At 39.9% G+C, this 23,004-nt stretch overlaps 1 long non-coding RNA gene across 1 annotated transcript; it reads left to right on the forward strand.

The window, feature by feature from the left end:
- Positions 1-733: 733 nt before the first annotated feature.
- Positions 734-20,637, forward strand: LOC103348016 (uncharacterized). Its single transcript, XR_007919209.2, has 3 exons — positions 734-788; positions 18,284-18,379; positions 20,360-20,637. It is a non-coding gene; the product is annotated as an uncharacterized lncRNA (long non-coding RNA).
- Positions 20,638-23,004: the final 2,367 nt, after the last annotated feature.

The raw sequence follows: 23,004 nt of genomic DNA on the forward strand, positions 1-23,004 counted from the left end.
TATTTTACATAATTATTGGACCTAGTGATCTAGTGAGGGACTTGGGTAAAAATTAACAAATATCAAAGCACTGTTGAGCCCTGCAAAATATGAGGAAAGCAAAGGAAGCAACATGAGCCACCAGTAACTACAGGTTTAGCATGAAGTAAGCATCGAAGGCCTTGAAATGACCATCTATGGAAGACAGACATCCCAGAAGACAAGTCATAGTACTGACATCATGTGGCCTCATGGTATTTCTGGAATAAGATGCTTTGTTCTTTTTTAGGATTCATATGGGGATTTTAAAACCATTAACAGTAGCTGAAGACCTGTGCTTGGCCAAGCCCTGTGAGAAGTCAGCAAAATATGTTCTCATTCTCCAGGCATTGACAGAATTTACCGCAGGTACTTAAATGCATAAATGAGTACTGGATAGAGCAGACTGTAATACAAATTGTAGCGAGACCACCAAGTAAGTCTATAGGAGAGATGTATTCATCTCGATTAATCCAGGTAGAACTTTGTGGGAAGATAATAGCTTAATTTGACATCTCTTCAACAAATATTTATTAGGCAGTTATGTTTTCTACGTAAAAGGCATTTAGCAGTGAACTAAGTGGAAATCTTGATCTCAAACCACTTATTGTTTGTTGATAGAGTAAGGCAAAGAAAAAGCCATACAATAGTAATAGAATCATCACTTAAGGGTAATAGAATTTCACAACAAAAAGGATTTTGGAACTTCTTCATTCTGGAATCTAATCCAAAATTAAAGCAGCTTAATGAAGGAAAGCATGGGTGATTCGGTAAGGAAACTATTGTAGAATTCCTGCTCACTGCCTAGCATCTCTCATTCTGTAGCTAATGACAGTGACCCTGGTTGTGAATTTGACAGGTCATGTGGTTTGCTTGTGCAAGGGAGCTAATATGTACCTTGTTTTAAATTTGAAAAAAAAAAATGGGGTTTCTAAAAGCTATGTTGTAAAGTAAAGCATTCTGGCATTTCCATGGTTCCCAAAGGGACAGGAACTGAGGCGAACATTTATTTTGTTCCCTTCTTCGACTGCTGGCCTGGTGCGACTTTTCACCTGTTGGCACTGGTGATTATACAAAGATTTAAAGAAATACACTACCATGTCCACCTGGGGAAGAGGATGGTGGGTGGGGCAAAAGCCCAAAAGACCCAAGCACAGGATGCACAGGAAGGTGGGGAGCAGATGATGTTTCTTGAAAGAATAAGAGCTCACAATGATCATCATGTATATGGGGAAAGGAAATATGCAACGTGAAAGCCCAGAACGATGCAAAGTCAAAAAAAAAGACTTTGGTTTGCACCTTAGAAAGATCTACAGACCAGTGAAAGGGGTGGGCAAAAGCAGAGCTGTAAGAAGCCCAGCTCCTAGCACAGAAACATTCCTCCAGCTCAGAATGAAGCCACAGTGCAGAGATCAGTTGCTGCTGTTATGCTGTTCTCTCTCTCTCTCTCTCTCTCTCTCTGTGTGTGTGTGTGTGTGTGTGCCTGTGTGTGTGTCTTTTTCTCATTACAAGCATCTAAAGAAATATCTTTTATATCATTGGGAGACATTGAGATATCAGAGAAGAGACACACTTAGTTCTGAAGGGATCAAAAGAAATGAAGAGCAGCTCTTCAATGGGCACAGGGTTACCTTTTTTTAAATTTATTTTATTTATTTGAAAGACAGCGTTACAGAGAGAGGTAAAGCCAGAGAGAGAAAGGTCTTCCAACCTGCTGGTTCACTCCATGAATGACTGCAACATCCAGGCCAGAGCTGAGCTGAGCTGATACAAAGCCAGCATCCAGGAATTTCTTCTGGGTCTCCCACGTGGGTGCAGGGGCCCAAAGACTTGGACCATCTTCTACTACTTTCCCAGGCCGTAGCAGAGAGCTGGATCAGAAGTGGAGCAGCCAGGACTCAAACAGGAGCCCATGTGGGATGCCAGCACTGAAGGCTGGGGCTTTAACCCGCTGTGCCACAGAGCCAGCCCCAAGGGTACAGGGTCACTTTTTAGAGTGATAGATATGTTTTCCAACTAGATTCAGAAGTGCAGAACATGGTACTAAATGTCACTCATTGACTTGTTCTCTTTAAAATGTTCAACTTAATGTTATGTGAATCCATCAATTAACACAGGTAATGTAAAGGCACTCAGTCAATTGAATGAATTGGGAATCAGAAAGGAAAGAAGTCATACTATGTAGAACACAGAAGAATTAAAGCAGCAGTGGTGTTCATGGCCTGGGGGTAGAGCCCATTTTCCTAGAATACAAGATTAATAATGAGGAATAATGGAAAGCAAGTCCAACTAAGTTTCTCTGATATAATTATGAGAACAATCTTTGTCATGAGTTTGTACCAAGGAAATTAGAAGGTTACTTACCACGTACGTTTAAAGTGTTAAAATATGAAAGATGAACCATACTGTACAGTACAGAAAACTGTTCCACCTTTTTCTGGAAATACTGATTCAATTTTCTGAGCTCCAAACTTCATAGGAATATAGGCTAAAAATGGCCACATGAGTCTATTCAGGAAGTCTTCTGGTAATATACACAAAGGTATATATAAATATCTTTATGCTCTTTTAGTTTCTGCTTTTATTTTTCTTAAAGTTAAGAGAGTTGAAGACTTTGCATTGATGGAAACCAAATAATTTCATATAAAATGAATTTTCTTATTTTTATTTGAAATAATTAGCATAATTAATCATTATTGGTATTTATAATGAATACTTAATTTACACTTAGAGAAATTGCTTATGATTACAACTCATTACCAAATAATTACATGCTGCATAGTGACTTATGTCATGCTGTTAATTTATAATGGTGGAATGGACCAATCTTTCTAAACTTAAATTCTAGCCTTCCATATAAATCCAATACTTTATTTTAAAAAATGAATATTGATACATGTATTCTGTTGCAATTTTCTGTTGTTTGTGCATAAATCACAGATGGGATTGAAATATCATTTTTGCTTAAAAAAGGTATGGGTACTGACATAGGTATTGGGTGAAAGTTGTTCTCATTTGGATTACTGGGTACATTGTCAGTCAAAGAGTGTCCACTTGGAGTGGGAAGCAGATCGCTGACAACAATCCTACAGGACATGGTACCATTGCCCTTTGAGATGACTCTCCCTTGACAATTTCCATATTGGACTGAGTGCATTAGAAATCTTTCCCTTCTTTTAAGTAAAGCAACATCCTCAATTGCCACCAGGATGCAGGAGAGAAACTCCAGCCATGCAGGGGCCTCTGCCTTGTTTGCAGTCACAGAAAGAGCAGTAGGGCACAATGGGACATAGGCATCCCTGCATTATACACCTTCAAAATCAAGTTTCTGGATTCCATTTCCAATATTCCCAACAATACACCTTGTGGACCTCAGGCAATCTTCTTACAGCACTTGAGCTTTTAGCATTAGGTGAAAACTGTATAAGGCATTTAGCTTAAATCCTAAAAGAATGAAAGCATTATGTAGATGATAGTAGTTGTAATTATTTTGAGTTGTCATCACCACAATGATTGCTATGTGGACCATGATTCACAATATATAATTGTGTGTATGTTTTTGAAGAGGAAGTATAAGTGACGGAGTGGATCATACTTAAAAATATATAGGAAAATGCAGATTTATATGATAAAGCACAGACATTTACCAGACATTGTCCACTATCACCTTCAAGGTTCAGTGTAGCACTTTGCATAGAACCTGCTTTCTCAGTTGGAGCTCAAAAAGCTGTCTAGTATTTAGGTGCTTAAAGAAAGCAGAGGTTCAATAAATATCTCTAGGATAAATAAAGAATTTAGCAAGTATTGAAGAAAAGAATCAATTCAAATAGCTATCTCATAGGCTAATAATATCTAAATTTAGAATATTAGAAACATCAAACTTCCTATGTGTGTTTTCCGTTTGTTCATATTACCAGGATGTCTTAAAAGAGGACTCTGTGGGGCCTGTATTGTATCATAATGGGTTAAACCAAGGCCTGCAGTGCCAGGATCTCATATGAGCATTGGTTGTGTCCTGGCTGCCCCATTTCCCATTTAACTCTAGCTTTGGCCTTGCCCAGCACTGGCTTTTGTAGCCATCTAGGGAGTGAACCAGCAGATGGAAGATCTCTGTCTGTCTCTCCTTGTCTCTGTAACTCTGACTCTCAAAATAAATAAGTAAATCTTTAAAAAGGACTACATGGACACACTTGTGCTGGTGAGACAGATAAATATCTGTCTTGGTAAAACATCTATAAATTCATTTCCCCTGTGTCTCAATCAACTAAGATAAAAAGCTTCATATATACTTTTATGATATGATATGTTGCTGTAAAACATTCTATACATGAATACATGTAAATTACAATTTACATTGTAATTAATTACAATTACAATTTATTTAATTAAAATAATTCAACTTGTCACGCTCATATGCACATAACTTCAGCCCTCAGAAGATATTTGTCATCTGTAAAGTCAAGGTCATAATACATCGTTTCATGGGTTGTTCAGAGGATATTTTTTGTCATAGGCAAACCCTTTTCTTCTTTTTTGTATTCAATTAAGAGATCCCTTTTCCCAAGACTTTCTTATGTCACAGATAACTCATTCAAGAATCTGATTATATCTGCTGACTTTTGATTGAAATCCCATGTGGATGACTATGTCAAATTAATAGAAACAGATGACTAATGATATTTCACTGGCTCACTTGTATCGTGAACTGTCAGATGAATCTGGAAGCATCCATCACTTCACAGTATCATCATCAGCACAGCCATGCTTACATGAGACCAATAGATCCTAGAGTATAATGAGACTTACAGATTGAGAGGCTACATGATTCAATCTTGGTAAGGATGAAATCCTGTCATTTGTGACAACATGGATACAACTGAAAGACATTATATTAAATCAAGCAAAGCAAGCACAGAAAGATATGTACTGTGTGATCTCAATCATTTATGAAATCTAGAAAAATTGATCTCATAAAAGCCTGGTGTAGGGTAGTGGTTACCAGAGGCTCAGAGAATAGAGGGGATAGGTGCTAAGTTATCGTTAGACAGGAGGAATAAGAGAAGACTAGAAAGGAGGATTGGGCAGAGACGTTTAACTGTGATTTTTTAGCTTCAGGAAAGCCCTCAGCAGATCTGCAAGGGAGCTCTGGATTGAGGGTAGACTTCCACACTCCAGCTGGAACAAGTGATTCAGGCCTATATTTTTAAAGACATATCCAGTGTAAGCATGAAGACTCTGTAGAGTCTTGGTCAAGGAGCTATAATCAGCTTAGGGCCTGTCTCAGAAAAGAATCAGCTGTTGGCGGCTGGGGGAATTCATGTTGCAGACTTGGTGGTGGGAAGGAGGCATTAGAGATGCCAGATTTAACAAATGAAAGTACAAGATGTCCAGTTCAACACAAATTTCAGATTGACAAAAATAGATCTTATTATAAATATTCACCATACAATCTTTTTTGACATATTTATACTAAAATTTATCTGCTGTTTAAAATCAAATTGAACTATTTTATTTTATCTAGGGGTGGATGATAGAATATCATAGAAATGTGGCTATTCACTATACTAACAGAATTTACTATTATAATATATCAAAATACACAATAATTATCTGTTACGGAATAAATCATGTTCCCCTCCCTTGATAAATCATATGCTGAAATTATAAACCTCAGTGCCTCAAAATGGGACTGCATTTGCAGATAGGGACATTAAAGAGGGAATGAACACTAAATGAGAGTGCGACTTCCTAATCCAGGGTCTTTATAGAAGCAGAAGGGAGACGCCAAAGGTAGATCCTTCTCTCCATGCACTCAGAGGAAAGGACAGGGAAATGAGCCAGGAGGAGCAGGCTCAGCAAACACCTGGAATGTTGGTCTTGGACTTCCAGCCACTAGAACCAGAGAGAACACATTTCTGTGACTTATGCCAGGCAATCAGTAGTATTCTATTAGGTTAGCTTAGGCAGACCAACAGAATATTCTTGCTGAATCAAGTAGCTAACTGCAAAACAAGCAAGCAAAAAATAAGCACAGTTGTCAACTAAATATTTAAATGACACAATAAAAATATAAAGTCAATCTCTATGTATGCATTTGACTCCCTTAAGCAAAAGACATCTCCATATTTGTCATATCATTAATATGTGAGATTCACTTTTGTATAGTAATAAAGACAAATGATCTTTTCACATTCAATAAATACTAAAGATAAGGAGAGAATAAACTCTACACTGTGCATATTAATCAAGCATCGCAAATTAATAAGTTACTCTAAAGAGGCAAATATTTCAAAAAGAAACCTTCAAAGAGAATACAGTCTTTAGGGAAGAATAAAAACCAAACAAACATTTGAGAACCACAGAATTAAACATACTTGCAAAATAGTATCTAATTTAACCTGAAAATTAACAGTTTTACACACATTGAAGATGCTAATTGGTCTGCTTGGACTTGGATCTCTGTAACAGTCAGTAATGTGTCAATCTATTTTACACTACTACAAAGATTTGCAAGGTTAGTTTCATGCATGTTATGTAACTGGGAGTTTTATGAGGTGAATGATGCTTATTAACACAGACAGGCATGTTAATGGTATTAATAAAAAGAATAAAAGAGGAACAATGAGCAACAATTTGCATTCAAATATCACTATCTACAGATGGTTAAAGTGATTTTAGATTGGGACATAATAGGAAGTAAAAGGAATTAAGTAGATCCAATGTAATTCCAATTGGAGTGTCAAGAATTCAAATTATGAAAAGTCACTTGAAAACTGGAGAGTGAAACTAGGAAAGCAGATCAATATAATTACTAACTCCTGAAAATCCTGTACATTCTCATATATAAATGAAAACCTGATATGAAAGTATTGAGGTGGAAGTAATGAGTGCAATACACATCTGATGATTGAAGAGATCCAGAGAATGTAGGTTGGGGTTGGTAGAAAGGATTGGTTCACCTCTGTGGTGCACAGCACAATGAGGTATTGTGAACTAGCCAGGGCCCCCCCTGCTCACACTGTGGGAAAGAGGACCTGAGATGAGGCCATGGGGGCAGGGTGCTAGTGACCTCTGGGGGGCAGCAGAGAAGACCTGGCACAGAGTAGGAATGCAATCATTTCTCATCAGTTTCCCTCAATTTGAGTGCTGTGCCTCCCTCTTCCTCACTGGTACATTCAGTAACATTAAAGGTTCAAGAAAACTGTACAAAAGACTTTTACTTTTTTTATAATATGTAGCTACTCAATATTGATGTATTTATCTTCTAAATATATCTGAAAAACAGTGTGAGCTTTAGTGGGTTTGTTCCCTTGGTGGGGGTTGGGAGAGGAAGGCAAAATTAAATACCACTCCTCTAAGGAAGGCCTTAAAATAAATTCATGTGAAAATAACACCGTCAATCATCAAAAATGTCAGGATTAAAAGTAATTATCAAGTGAAATGTCTATTAGCTGATATATGAAGTATGAATATAATTTTTAAAGACATCACACCTGTGGGAGGGCACTGTGGTGCAGAGAATTAAGTTGTCACCTGAGACACCCACAAGCCATATCCGTAGACTGTTTCAAGTACCTGCTACTCTGCTTCCAATCCAGCTCCCTACCAGTGCACAGGTAGCAGCAGGTCTGGGGTAAAGTCCTTGAGTTCCTGTCACCTACATGAGAGACCAGGATAAAGTTCCTACCTCCTGGTTTCAGTCTCCCCAGCCCTAATTGTTGCCAACATCTGGGGAGTGAACCAACTTATGAAAGACATCTCTCTCTCTCTCTCTCTCTCCCTTTCAAATAAATAAATCCGTTAAAGTATATTTTTAAAAATAAAGTCGTACAGGCTGGCACCGCGGATCACTAGGCTAATCCTCCGCCTTGCGGTGCCGGCACACCGGGTCCTAGTCCCGGTCGGGGCGCTGGATTGTGTCCCAGTTGCCCCTCTTCCAGGCCAGCTCTCTGCTGTGGCCAGGGAGTGCAGTGGAGGATGACCCAAGTCCTTGGGCCCTGCACCCCATGGGAAACCAGGAGAAGCACCTGGCTCCTGCCATCGGATCAGTGTGGTGCGCCGGCTGCAGCGCGCCGGCCGCGATGGCCATTGGAGGGTGAACCAACGGCAAAGGAAGACCTTTCTCTCTGTGTCTCTGTCTCTCTGTCTCACTGTCCACTCTGCCTGTCAAAAAAAAATAATAATAAATAAATAAATAAATAAATAAATAAATAAATAAAAATAAAGTTGTGCAAATGTAAGTTCTCATGACTATCTGAATTAATGAAAAGAAATGGGTAGTGTTTAACAGCCAATAGGAAAAATCTGTATCTGATTTGATATGACTGGTACAAACAGAATGACTGTTTGCTTTAGCCCTTTTCCTTTCATCAAGAATCGAGGTGGACTTTACACAGATGAATTTGTACTGGGTAACAGTGAGACACTGAAAAGAATAACACATAGTGATCATTCATAAATAATACCACAGATGAAAGCTAGGGAGTCAATAAGATTAGCTGAGAAATAAAATTTGGGAGCTCAGTAAAACTTGTTGTGTTAGTTGGTATCCATCATGGGAGATAAGAACAAGCTAACCCAGAGCCATCAGTGCACAGAGTCATGGTTTTTGCTTAATCCCACATTCTTCATAGTAACCAACTGGCCACCTTGCATTTCTTTAGGAAATACCAATTGCTCCTTTTTGTTTGTTTGTTTTAAGATTTAAAATTATTAGAATCACAGACTTTTAGTCAGAGCTGCATGGGGTGGGAGTGGTTTCCAAGAGAGTAAAAAACCCACAGGGGCTGATGATAGTGAGATTTTTAAGTAAAATTTCAAAGGAAAAAAAAAAAAACTTGACAATCAAATTGGCATTCAGTTACCAGGCAGGGACAAAAACCCATCAAAAGGCCTCATTTACAATTTTGCATCCTGTCTGGGCTGCTAAGGATGATGGGATAGGTAACTTGTTTTCACAATAAGCTGTGAGCTCAGGAAGAGCTCTCTTTTGCTATTCTCATGGTAAATTTGGAGATTCTAAAGGAAGGAGGTTAGCCTGTTCTTGCTACAGATAATGTTTTGGGGAAGGAAGCAAATATTTTACACCCCAAATTTCAGTGACTACTTATTAACCCATCTGACTCCTCACATCCCCCTCTTACCATGAATGGACCCTAGCATCTTTTCGCGGGTGGCTGGACAATGATCCCTCTGGCTGCTTCATGCTGAAAAGGGGTGTCTTTGGAAAGGGGAGTCAAGGCAGGGTTGCAGCAGAAGGTGGCTTCTCAGCAGGAGGTGGCTTTTCCTGGGGGATGCAGTGCCAGCTTGCAGAAACTGCTCCCATCAGAGTTTTCATGTGCATGGCCACCTAGAATTTTACTTTTTTGAGTCTGGAGAAAATGGATCTAACAAGCAATTTAAACTCACAGGATCTTAGACTGAGGACAGAGTCATTATTAGAGGCCCTAAGAAAAGTGTCTAAACCATGAGCAAATTTTTTCATTGAGAGGCAAATACAAACTGACAGAAAGGGCTTGAAAATAATCAGGTGAGCTTTAAGGCCTTGTCAGGTATGAGGCTCAGACCTATCTATCTCTTCACATGTGGTACATCATAAGGGAGGTACCCTGTTGACTTTCATTTCCTAGCTGGCCTGGGAGGAGAGCTGGCTCAAAGAGAAGGTAGGTGGCAATTCTAAAAGGGAAACATTTTTAGTTAATATACAGTTTTGCATGCCATGTAGTTGACCCAACTTGGCCATCCCCTTGACAGCAGTGGTTGTTTGGGAAGCTAGGCTGCGTGAAGGGCTTTTCAGCTTAGAGCAAACAAGATCTGTGGCTCTGACCTGGAGGTCGACTCCAGGACAGGGCTGTTTCCAGTGACCCAACTCTTGGTTGGCATAGCTGCTAGGGCTCTTCATAAGCTGACTTATGCTGAAGCCCTGGCTCTCCACATCGGAAACCAGTGCAGTGGAATGGCCTGTTGGGTCTCTTTGATGGCATATCACTGTGTAAAGCAGTCATTAATTGGCCTGCCACCTATCTTTACATTGTTTCTGCAGCCTAGCTTCTTTCTCCACTCCTATGAGCTGTGTAGGATCCTGGGGCACGCAAGGGTGAGACAGGTTGACACAAGGGGGTGCTAGAGGCAAGCGGCCTCCAAAGAAGTGCACAATGAGATGCCTGCATCATCCTGGGGCATCCAGAAATGTTTCCCCAGGGTAGTACTGTTGATGTTGATTTGAATCCTGAGCAGTGGGTTAGATCTTGAGAAGGGACTCTCATGGGAGAACACAGCCTGGGACCCAGGACCTCAGGGACAGTGATGTGTGCAGCAGCGAGGGGGCACATGTGTAACCAACATTGATGCCAGCCTGTGCCCCTGAACCTGATGCCTTTGGAGACATTTCAGACCAGAGTGTCAAGTTCAGATTCTGCCTGAGAGACTGTTAACTTTCTGAGGAACAATTGAACCCCTGATAGTTAAAGTCTGATGAAGGATGATCTCCAATCCAGCTTGTATGAGGGATCTACTTCCAGGAAACATGTGCGCATAAACATTTATTTAACATGACAAAACAAGTCATAAGCAATTACTCAACGCTGGAAGTTTCCGGTGTGTTCTGTGATCCTTTGAATAATTTATGACAAGAGTTTAACAAGCAGTATTATGGGACAGCCTGGGCTTCCCACTGCCCCTCCCACATATTCCTGGGCCACTGAGAATCCCCTCTTGGCAAAAAGGAGGCTGCTGCTTCATTCTCAGAATCTCCCAAGTTTACCTGCAAACACGCCCTTTCAGGAGAGCAAGGGAAATCTGTGTCTTAGTAAAGTTAACGGGTCTTCTCTCTCTTGGAGGCAAAGCCTGGGGGAGAGCTGAGAGGCTCTTGACCACAACCTGTTGTTAGGAGCTGAACTGTGTCCCCTGAGAAAGATTGAAATCCTAACCCCAAGACCTTAGAATGTGACACTATCTGGAAATATGGTCATCAGAGGGATAATAAACTTAAAATGTGGTCATTCAGAAGTGAACAGGGCTATTCCAATACTACTGACTGACTGGTGTTATAAAAAAGTAACAATGAGGGAAGGGGACCTAGTGATTAAAACATTGGTTAAGACAATTCTAGTTTCTTGCTAAACCCAACCCTGGGGGGCAGCAGCAATATCTCAAGTGGATGGGCTCCTACCACCCATGTGGGAAACATGAATGGAGTTCCTAGACTTAGCTTTATCCAGTCCAATTCCAGCCATCATGGGCCTTTATGGGAATGAACCAGCAGATCAGAGTGGAAATCAATCAATCTCTCCCCACCCCCGCTTTTTCTCTCTCTCATTATAAAGGAGACAGAGGAGAGGAGGACATTTGGACACAGAGACAGACATGCATAGATGGGGAGAACACCATGCAAAGAGCATAACACAAGTCCAAAAACACCAGGGCCACCAGAGCAGGAAGAGGACAAACAGCACCTTCCCTACAGGCTTCCGGGAGCACGGCCCTGATCACACCTGGATCCCAAACTTCTGATCCCCAGAACTGTGAGGCAAAAGTTCCTTATGGCCTAAACCACTCATCTTTTGGAGATTTTTTTTTTTTTGCTTTCAAACTTTTATTTAATGAATATAAATTTCCAAAGTACAGCTTATGGATTACAATGGCTTCCCCCCCATAGCGTCCCTCCCACCCGCAACCTTCCCCTTTCCCACTCCCTCTCCCCTTCCATTCACATCAAGATTCATTTTCAATTCTCTTTATATACAGAAGATCAGTTTAGCATACATTAAGTAAAGATTTTTTTTTTAATGGCAGCTTTAGGAAAGGAATGCACCTCTCAACACTTTTCAGTACAGGAGACTCTTAGGTTCCCTGAGGCCTGTGTCCAGCACAGGGTCCATCTTTCAGTAGCTGGGACTCTTCATTACCTCCAATTGGCAAGCCCAAGGGGCAGCTGATGTCCCCTTTAAACCAGAATGTAAGGAGCTTCTAACACTTTTAAAGGAAGTGCATTGAACTTCATAATATGAACTTACTAATGGGCAAAAGCGAGGCATCTTTTCTTTGTCTGTTGTAAGTTTAACACACAGCCTTTCCCCCCGAATCCTGCAAAAGGTCCTTCTAATGTCCCCCTGCACACATACACACCTGCATATGAGTTTCCATGCATAAGCTTGCAAAATACTGATTTTACAAATGCACTTTGGGATGGTTGCAGGTGGGAGGGAAGTTATGGGGGGAAGGGGGAAGCCACTGTAATCCAAAAGCTGTACTTTGGAAATTCATATTTATTAAATAAAAGTTAAAAAAAAAACATTAAAAATGCACTTTGGAATGTCTTTGCAGAAATCTACGCAATGAGAATGTATCTGTCTACATGTTTGCTTCTCTCTCAAGTGCTTTTGTTGATTAGAGAGAACGCTGTTTCCACAGCAACAACAGCTCTGATGGAAGAGCCAGAGGCACATTCAATGCCTTGGTCTCACCGTTCCCCCTCCAGTGCCCAGCAGTCTAGCCCTGTACCGCGCTAGACAAGGGAAGAGCCTGGCTGCCCAGAAAACTTGCCTTTTGCATGGTCATTGTGAACAAAACTGCCTCCAAACTATTCCCATAAAACTCCCCCCATACCCCAATACCAAATCCAAAGATCATACATGAGGGTATTTCAAAAAGTTCAAGGAAAGTGCACATTATGAAAAAAATGCACAGATTCAAAAATCTTTGCACTAAAATAAACTTATCTTTTAGTTCCATATTTCCACAAATGTTTTGACATACCCTTGCCTAGTGTTTTTCTTCTCAATTGATTTTTTCTTGGAAAAATTATCCAATAGAGAAGTAGAGAACACCCTGAAAGTGGGTAAAGTTTGAAAGTATGGCAATCACACATTGTTTTTTACTTCTGGCTACACAAAAAATGAGTGCTAGAGATTTCCTAAATAATCTCTCCACGAAGCAGGGTACAATAATTCAATCATCATAGTTACTGTCATATCATATACTAAATTATTCAGTATGCATTTGGGGGCTGCAATTATATGCGTGCTTGGTGGGGGGGGCTACAACATACAAAGCTGCCAGGCAGAAAGAATCACAGGAATGTTCTATTTTCTGGGCCCAGACTTGGGCTGGTGGCTTCGCCACACCCCTTCCATCTCTAATATGAGATAGTAAGAAGATGCCATCAGCTTCAGGAATCAGATGGGGAAACTGAATATTGGAAAGTTTGAGCTCTGTGATCCCAGTTCCACAGGTTGTAAATAAAAGACCAGGAACTAAAAACAAGTCTCACCTGAAAACTATGTTTTTGTTTGATTTTACTTTATCAGCTTGTCATTATGAAAAATGACGGGGGGTGGGGTGCTGTGGTGTAGCAGGTAAAGCCGCTGCCTGTGGTGCCGGCATCCCGCATGGGCGCCGGTTCGAGTCCGGGCTGCTCCACTTCCACTGCTATGCCCTGGGAAAGCAGTGAAAGATGGCCTAACTCCTTGGACCCCTGCACCCGTATGGAAGAACTGGAAGGAGCTCCTGGCTCCTGGCTTCAGATCGGCTCAACTCTGGCCATTGCGGCCAATGGGGGAGTGAACCAGTGGATGGAAGACCTCTCTCTCTCTGTGTCTGCTTCTCTCTCAGTGTAACTCTGACTTTCAAATAAATAAATAAATAAATATTAAAAAAAAGAAAAATGAGAGGGATTTTTGAAACATCTTAGACTTAAATTGAAATTTTTTATTTAAGGGGTGTTATGACTTTAAAGTAGTGACAGCAATGACGCACCTACAGAAGATGCTCTATAAATAGTTCTTCAATGTAGTTATTTTATTTTTAAAGTTATATGTATTTGTTTATTTGAAAGGCAGAGTGACAGAGAATGAGGGAGAGACAAAGAAGGAGCTTCTGTGAGCTGGTTCACTCCTCAAGGGCCCACAACAGTGAGGTCTGGGCCAGGCTGAAACCAAGAGCCAGAAACTCCATCTGAGTTTTCCACATGAGAGGCAGGGGCCCAAGCACTTGGCCATCTTCCTTTGTCTTCTAAGCTCATCCGCAGGGTCCATGATCAGAAGTAGAGCAGCTGGGACTCAAGTGCTCAGACATGGGACGCCAGCATCACAAGTGGTGGCTTAACCTGCTGTACTATACTGCTGGCCCCAGTGCATTTTTAAATTCATCTGAGTTTCAACTTCAACTACTTCAACTTCACCATAATGGACAAACAATACTGACTTTAGTTATTATTCTCAGGATTCAACTAAATAACAGCAAGGAAAGTCCTGACGTGGGTTTTACTGTCAATATATATCATTTTCACTTCTCCTTCCTCTTCTTACCTCTCTATTATTTACTGCATTAAACAAAAAATAATCTAAAGCTTTTGGTATTAGTCTCATGGGGTTATTATTTTATAACATTTGTATGACATGGGTCAGCTATGTCATATAACATTTATACGACATTAGGGAATCTACTTCCTTGTCTGTTACCTATTGTGTCAAAGTAAAGAAGCTTAGAAATCTTTCTTATATAAAATAATTGAATTATATGGAAGTTATATAACATAACTTGGGGGACAGTGTGGTGCCATAGCGGGTTTAGCCACCTCCACTTCCAATCCAGCTCTCTGCTAATGACCTTGGAAAAGCAGAGGAAGATCGGCTGAGTGTTTGGCCATGTTGGAGACCTGGAAGAAGCTCCTGGCTGCTGCCTGGCCCCAACCCTAGCTGTTGGTGGCCACCTGGGAGTGAACCAGAGGATGGAAGATCCATCTCTCTGTCTCTCTCTCTCTAATTCTGATTTTCAAATAAATAGATAAATAAATAAATAAATTTCTTAAAAAAAAAAAAAACATAGCTGGGACAGGCGTTTGATACAGTGGTTAAGTTGCCTTTTGAGATGGCTGCATCCTATATTTGAGTTCCTTGGTTCAAGTCCCAGCCCTTCTTCTGATCACTTCCTGTTGGTGGGCAGTAGCAGGTGAGGGCTCTAGTGCTTGGGTCTGCTATTCACATAGAGACCCAGATGCAGTTCCAGGCTCCTGACTTTGGTCTGGACCAGCCCTGGCTTCAGCAGGCATTCTGGGACATGGAAGATCTAAATCTCTCTGCTTCTCTGTTTCTGTCTCTCTCCCTTTAAACTAAAATAAATGTAAAAAAAAAACCACATAATTATGTACCAAACCTAATTTATAATCCATACAAATACAAATGTATAATGTGAGAGGGATGACCCAATTTTGCCTTTTTCTCAAAGAATGAGAAAATTCTAGAGAATATCAGTAGATAGAGAGAGTGACAGTGTAAAGTTATTTTGCATTTAAATAAGATCAGTTTAGGGGCCAGGACTGTGGCTTAGAAGGTAAAGCTGCCACCTGCAGTGCCAGCATCCCACATGGGTGCTGGTTCAAGTCCCAGCTGCTCAACTTCCAATCCAGCTCTCTGCTATGGCCTGGGAAAGCAGTAGAAGATGGCCCAAGTGTTTGGGCACCTACACCCACATGGGAGATCTGGAGGAAGCTCCTGCCTCTAGCTTCGGATGGGCATAGCTCTGGCTGTTTCAGCCAACTGGGGAATGAACCAGTGAATGGAAGACCTCTCTCTCCTCTCTCTCTCTCTCTCTGCCTCTTCTTTCTCTGTGTAACTCTGACTTTCAAGTAGATAAACATTTTTTTTAAAAAAAGTTTAGTTTACAAAAAGAAGAAAGCATATCCTTTGATTAGAATCAGCAGATGATAGTTGGAGTTCAGAGGAGTTGCTTAAATAAGTCACTCTAAGTCCCAACTAGGGTCAAGGGGGCAGCAGACTCATTTCCATTGTGACACTAACGGTGGAAATAGTTTTCCTTATCAAAATGATCTGCAATGAGATTTTTCTCTGTCAATTTTGCTTCATTTTCTTGTCTGAACATTGATTTTATCCCATTTTCCTGTGACTTCTAGATATCAGGCAGGCTCACCTGGATTCATTCATTCTGTGTGCATACTGTCTTTCTTTTCCTTGGAAATTAAGTAAGAGCAAAGTAGAACAAATCAGAACAAAGACACAGGCAAAAGTTGGAAAGAACACACAAAGAGGAAAAGCTACCAAAACTTGATATTAGTGATTGTAGAGAATTATGTTTTGCCTTTTTTTCATTTTACTTTTGGTGTAAGCCTAACATAAGTGGCTTTGTTATAGAGAATTTGCTTATTGTTAAAATTTTGCAATTGACCATTAAAATGTAATCTAATATATATAGCCAAGGAAAATTTGCTTATTGTTAAAATTTTGCAATTGACCATTAAAATGTAATCTAATATAAATAGCCAAGAAAAATGTACAATGTCCTAATTGCATTTGTCTAATTAATAATAAATTTATCGATGAGCTCTCTAAGAGCAAAGAGAGAGGCTGATGACCATCACTGGTCACGAAGGAAGAAGTATTCAAGGCTGCTAAGAGGAGTCAAGGCCCATTATCAGAGAAAGAGATTCAATCTAGCATTCAGACATGAGACACTATCCTTCAGGAATGCCCAGAAAGAAATAGCTTATTTCCTGGGTCTTTACTTAGTCTGGCAAATTACAATCAAATGGAAAAGAAAATGTTTTCTTTCTAGGGCTGATCCAAAGATGTGCTGTGTCTGCTTACTGGGTCATTCAGATTTGCTTTCTTAAAAAGATAACCCATATCAGAGGGGGGAAGAGATGTGCTCTCTGTGTACAACTAACATACCTGCAGGTTCACCTATAACAGGAAAAAGAAAAAAAAATAAGACGTAATCTCAATTTTCACAAGGGACCAGCTCTTAAAGATTAAGCATTTCATTGCCATCTATGATTCTCACAAGTGGTTAAATCTTAAGGACTTAGTATTTTCAAATGATTTCATGAAAGATCTATATGCCTACTGAAGGAGAATCTAAAACTCATTAGAATAATACAACTGTCTATTGGCTATTTCTGGTAACTAGCTACTGCATAACAGTGCAGTAATAAGTGTCTGCACAGCTGCTTTCTATCCTGTTTGAGACCTTATTGGACAATATACAAAATGAAAAAACCAGTATAAATTATTTTTAAGATGTCTCAATTTATTATATGCATTGCATTTCTAGTTTTGCTTTGTAAAGAAATTGAATCTAATTACATAAAAATCCTAGTAAGCATTTCAGAAAAAGAAATGAAAAACACTGATTTTAAGTTTAATTGCCCTAAAATTCAAGCTATATTCATGTGAAGTTTTGAGCCACAAAGTTCTATAAGGCTTTTGGGGTAGGCATAAGGCATAGAGGTTAAGACACTGCTTGGGATGCCTGTAGGCCATATCAGAGTACCTCGTTTGAGTCCTGGCTCCCTCACTTCTGCTACAGTTTCCTGCTAATGCATACTGTAGAAGGCAGGTACGTGGTTCCCTGGAACTCACCCAGTTTGAATTCTTGTATGCTGGCTTCAGCATGACGAGGCCCAGATCTTGTTGATATCTGGAGACTGAACCAACAAATATGAGATCAGTTTCTACCTGTCTGTTTCTTTCCACCCTTCAAATGTGGTGAAAACAAATAAATTTTTAAAAAATAAGTTTTTGGGCTTATGAAGTATTTTGGAAGTTCTTCTATTTTTCTTATATGTTCCACCAAATTGCTAGCTCACAACTATGAATTTATTAGTAAAATACTAGTCCAGACATATCATTGTAAGTGATTACAGACGTCACAGGGAAAAATCAGAGAAGCTTCCCATTTATTTCAAACTGCATGCAAAGTCAACTTGAGTGGTACTTAATTAAAGTTCCTATAGCATCAACTTGGTGAGTGGTTAATGGGAGTTAACTTCCAATCCAAGGCCATTGGTGTGTAAGCTGAAGAACAAATTTGCAGTCCTCCTATTCATTCAGCTTAGGAGCCAGTTAATTTTAGTTGTTTGGAGGGCTACAGTCGATTCACAGCTACCTGTGCATCCACAGTCCTTCAGTGCCACGGACTAGAGAAGGCCTTGCTTAGGAGCTGGTTCAACCTTTGGACCTTTCTTAGTTACTGACCGCACTCCCAGAAGTAAGACTTGCACCAGGAGTGTAGAAGCAATAGCAGTGCCAGTTGTGCTCGTAGACTACTGTCTGTTTTTAAATCACAGTGAGTCGATACCAGAAAATGTCATGGAACTCACACTTTTAAAATTGGGTATTGGAATTATTTCACATCAGTGCTTAACTATGAGCCAACTGGTGACTTTGGAAGGCAAGGATATTACTTTAACTATCTCACAAATGGAAATCATGACCGCTGAAATGAAACTAACTGGATGCTCCATCCTCAGGAACAGAACAATGTCCATTAGGCATGGGAGTGTGCAGAACATGTACCAAATTACACTGGTGATGGAGACTCAGGGAAAATGGACCAGAGAGCCCAGGTAAAACATGCTGGTAAACCTCACAAGGGTTGTTTTTGTGTACTGGAACCAATGCTAGCAGTAAATAATTCCATAACTGCCTAAAGTCCAATTAGAAAAAAATAGTCATGTTTGATACATCACTACAGGGAATGCAAATTAACTGCTGAAACATCAACCTGCCTTAATAGTACATTAAAAAATATCACTTGGCAAAGAAAAGCAGTCACTCCATGATTAGTCTTTAATTTTCCTTGCAAAGTAACATTTTGTAGCTCAAGGTGAATGAAGTTTAAAGTGAAGTGACTCTGTCTAAACAAAATCAAAACAAATTTGAAGATATTTCTATAAAATTATGATAATAGTTTATCTTGCTCTTTCTGTGTAATGCTTCCGGAAGTAACGCGAGATTTTAAGAACTTGAAGCAGGAAGTTGTAACTTAGAGTTTACTGCTTAATCAGACACTAGAAGTTTTTGGCTAATAAGGAAGAGAAGATGATTGCTTTGAAAAGCATTTTTTTCCTTTAAGAAAGAAATCAAGTGAATTTTATATATGTGTATATATGAAAACAACGTTTGTTATTTCATACTTTGTGTCAGGAAGCCCAGCCTGGTTTAGCAATGTCAGTTTTTCTTTTCCATTGTTTTTGGGAACTTTTTTGTTTTTTTAATTTTAAAATGTTTCATATAAAGCAGAAGGGTATGATGAATAGTTCAATAAGTACATACAGATTTAACAGTTTATAGCATGTTGCTATTTTCATTTTATATGTAAGTATTATATACATACACACAAATACTATTTTCCTTGAAAACAGGTAGACATATTAAAGTCACATGAGGTGGTATTCATGACAAAGACCATAAAATGAGGAAAGAAGGGTATATTACTATGTAAGGGATATAAATAAGTGAAGACAACATTTATAAATATCTACTTACCAAATTAAGATTTTTTTATCATTCTAGATATGTATTTTTATTTGTTTCATCTGCTTCAAAGGCAGAGTGACAGAAAGAGAGAGAAAAAGAAAGATCTTCTGTTTGCTGGTTCACTCCCCAAATGCCTACAAAGCCAGAGCTGGGTCAAGCTGAAGCCAGGAACCCCACCCAGCTTTCCCGTATGGGTGGAAGAAGCCCATGCACTTAAGCCCTCATCTGCTGCTTCCTAGGATGTATTACCAGGAAACAGGCTCCTAAGCAGAGGAACTAGGGCTGGAACCAGAACCTGATATGGATCATGGGAATCAAAAGCAGTGGCTTAACCCATTGTACCAAAATACCTACCCCTTCTTTGTAAAGGATTATATGAGGATATGTCAAAATGTTAATAGGAAAATGGAACTAAAATATAATTTTATTCTGGTACAACATTATTTTAAAATCTGTGCATTTATTCATAAGTTATATTTGCCATATGCATGAATTTTAAATATTACTTTAATATCTATTTATCTGAAAGGCAGCATAGCAAATCTCTCTCTTTCTCTCTATATAAATATAGATAGATATATCTATTATATATCTAATATATATCTAATATCTATAGTTTATCTATTTATCTATCTATCTATCTATATCTATCTATCTTCTATCTAGGTAGAAAGAGAGAGAGAGTTTTTCATCTGCTGATTCATGTCCCAGATGCTCACAATAGCTCGGGCTGGGTGAGGCGGAAGTCAGGATCCAAGAAATTGGTCTGGGTCTCCCACAGAGTGTCAGGAATCTAAGTACTTGACCCTTCATCCACTGATTCTCAGGCACATTAGAAGAAAGCTGGAATAGAAGCAGAAGTAGGATTTGATCCCAGGTGCTCTGGTGGGATGCAAGTGTCCCCAGCAGTGGCTTAATTCACTGCATAACACTCAGCCAGATGCAATTATTTTTGCACCAAAATAAATGTGTATTTAATACCATTTTCCTTGAACTTTTGGAAATACCATGTTAGACGTCTAACAGTTTATTCATGTACTTTTCCCTCTTCCTCTTTTTTGCCAAAGCTTTCACATTTGGAAACCCAGCCTGAACCAAAAGTGCATTCAAATAGGTCTGAAAAGCTCAAGTGGAAAACGTCCTCCTTAAACTTCATTTCAAAAGAGCCAAAATTCCAAGATAATGCATCTTAAGAGAAGAAGGAATTAGAAACAAAAAGCTTGACCTTGTCAAAGAGCCTCCATCTGGCTGGGAAAGGGTGATTCCTAGGAGGGATGTCTGTCATGATTATTTGTTTTCTGCCCAGGGATCCTTGCAGCCTTGTCTGAGTGAGGCAATTGTAAATAAAAATGCAAAGGTCAATTTCACAAAACTTGGTTTGACATTGAGATTCAAGGCGCACTGCTAAGGTTCCTCTCTGATCAAATTGTAACATAAAAAGATGGCAGCTTTCTCACAAGTGTTCAGCTGAACACTTGAAAACTTTGCCATCTGGAGGTTTCTCATACTTTGGGAGGATTGGGCAGAGGTGATGGAATGGGCGAAGTGGTCTCGCTCAGGTCCTCAGGTCGGTAACACGGGTCCCCAGCAGGTGCCAAGTGGAAAGCAATAGAGTGGGTTTCATAGACTCCTATGAAGCTGTTTGTGAAAACCACTCCAGAAATACTCCAATACCACTTTACTCAAAGATATAGATCCAGAGAACAGAGAGAATTTATACTTTTATACTGTCCATGACTATGTTAGCAAAACAAGCAGCAGAGGCCCTGGATGATAGGGTTAAATGCTACACCACCACTGCCTCAGCCTTTGAATGCCACACCTCTTTCCCAGCCTCCATTTGTTTTCAGTAGCCTGGTGTGATTTCTTTTATACTCATTTTGGCTTCTGTTCTAAGAATGCAAAATATCATAAACATTTATGTTTTCTCTCAAATGCTATATGTGTCTCCAAATTATTGTCTGAGAATTCTTGAAAGCACCTTTAAAGGTCTTGGGTTTCATGTGTTTCTTCTTTAAGATTCATTTTATTTATTAGAAAGGCAGAGTTAGAGAGAGAGAGAGACAGAGAGACAGAGAGAGACAGCCAGGGCTGGTCCAGGCTAAAGCCAGGAGCCAGGAGCTTCCTTCTGGTCTCCCAATGGGTCAGGGGCCAAGGAGTTAGGACATCTTCCGCTGCTTTCCTAGGCTCATTAACAGGGAGCTGGATTGGAAATGGAGCAGCCGGGACTAGAATCGGTATTCATATGGGATGGGATGTAGACACTGAAGACTGTGGCTTAACCCGCTACACCAAAGAGTGGGTCCCTCATAGGGTTTTTTAAAATTAAGTACAAACATCCTGGGGCTGGTGCCGTGGCACTTCAGGTTCAAGCCCGGCTTGCAGGGCTGGCATTCCATATAGGTGCCGGTTCAAGCCCTGGCTGCTTCACTTCCAGTCTCAGCTCCCTGTTAATGCACCTGGGAGAGCAGCAGCAGATGGCCCAAGTGCTTGGGCCCCTACACCCATGTGGGAGACCTGGAAGAAGCTCCTGGCTCCTGGCTTCAGCCTGGTCCAGCCTGGATCTTTTGCAGCCATTTGGGAAGTGAATCAGCGGATGGAAGACCTCTCTCTGTGTGTGTCTCTAACTCTGTCTTAGAAATAAAAACAAAATAAAATATTTTAAAAAGAAATTAAGTACAGAGATCCTGTGTGGACTGCTTGCAAACCCCTGAAAAGTAAGTGTTGCAGGAACAAGGCCCTCAAGGACTGGGAGCCATTCTTTGTCCCTCTCTTTCCCTCTCAGTTTCTCAGCTTTGTCCCTCTCCCCAGGCAGGGAGGATAGCTCCCATGACCCAGGGCTACTCACTTATACCCCTGTCCTCATCCAAGCAGATAAACAGCAAGCACATCTCCAGTAGTGGGATATCCGGAGCAGAGTAGCAATTACCCAGGCTGAAGTCTCATGTTCACATGTGCTCATGTTGAGGTTAGTTTCCTTCTCAAGAAAATGGAGGCTTAAGCAACCTCAGCTTCTTTTGATGAACACACTTACAGAAACTCAGATATGAAAAGTGTTTTTTTTTTTTTAATTTAAGAAAGATACCTTTAAAAAGGACTACAGAAAAAGGGATACACACACCCAGAGAGAGAGAGAGAGAGAGAGAGAGACAGAGAAAGAGAGAGAGAGAGAGAGAATCTTTCATCCTCTGGTTCACTCCCCAAATACCAATAGCAGCTAGGGCTGGGCCAAGAGCCAGGAACTCTATTCTGGTCTCCCATGTAGGTGGCAGGGGCCCAAGCATTTAGTCCATCTTCTGCTGTCTTTCCAGGAGCATTAGCAGGGAACTGTACCTGAAGCACTGAATATCCAGGACTTGAACCAGCACTCTGATATGAGATGCTAGTGTCGCAAGTGGAGGCTTAACTGGCTCGACCACAACACCATCGCAAAAAGTAGTGTTGCAAAAAAACAAAACAAAAAGTATTTTCATAAGTTTTAACTATATTTGGTTCTTAGAATCCTATTATTATTATAGTTTTTGAAAAAGGTGATTATAAGCCTTTATTATTTTATAATTATATAATATATATTATAATTTATATATAATATATTATAATTTATAATTATATAATTAGAAAGTAAATGGAAAGCAGACGCCAAATCCAAGATATTCTGAATTTAATTTCCATGGTTTTTGTTCCATACCACACTAGTTTCCATTTGTAACTT

Source organism: Oryctolagus cuniculus, chromosome 6 (genome assembly GCF_964237555.1).
Source record: "Oryctolagus cuniculus chromosome 6, mOryCun1.1, whole genome shotgun sequence".
Lineage (NCBI taxonomy): Eukaryota > Metazoa > Chordata > Mammalia > Lagomorpha > Leporidae > Oryctolagus > Oryctolagus cuniculus.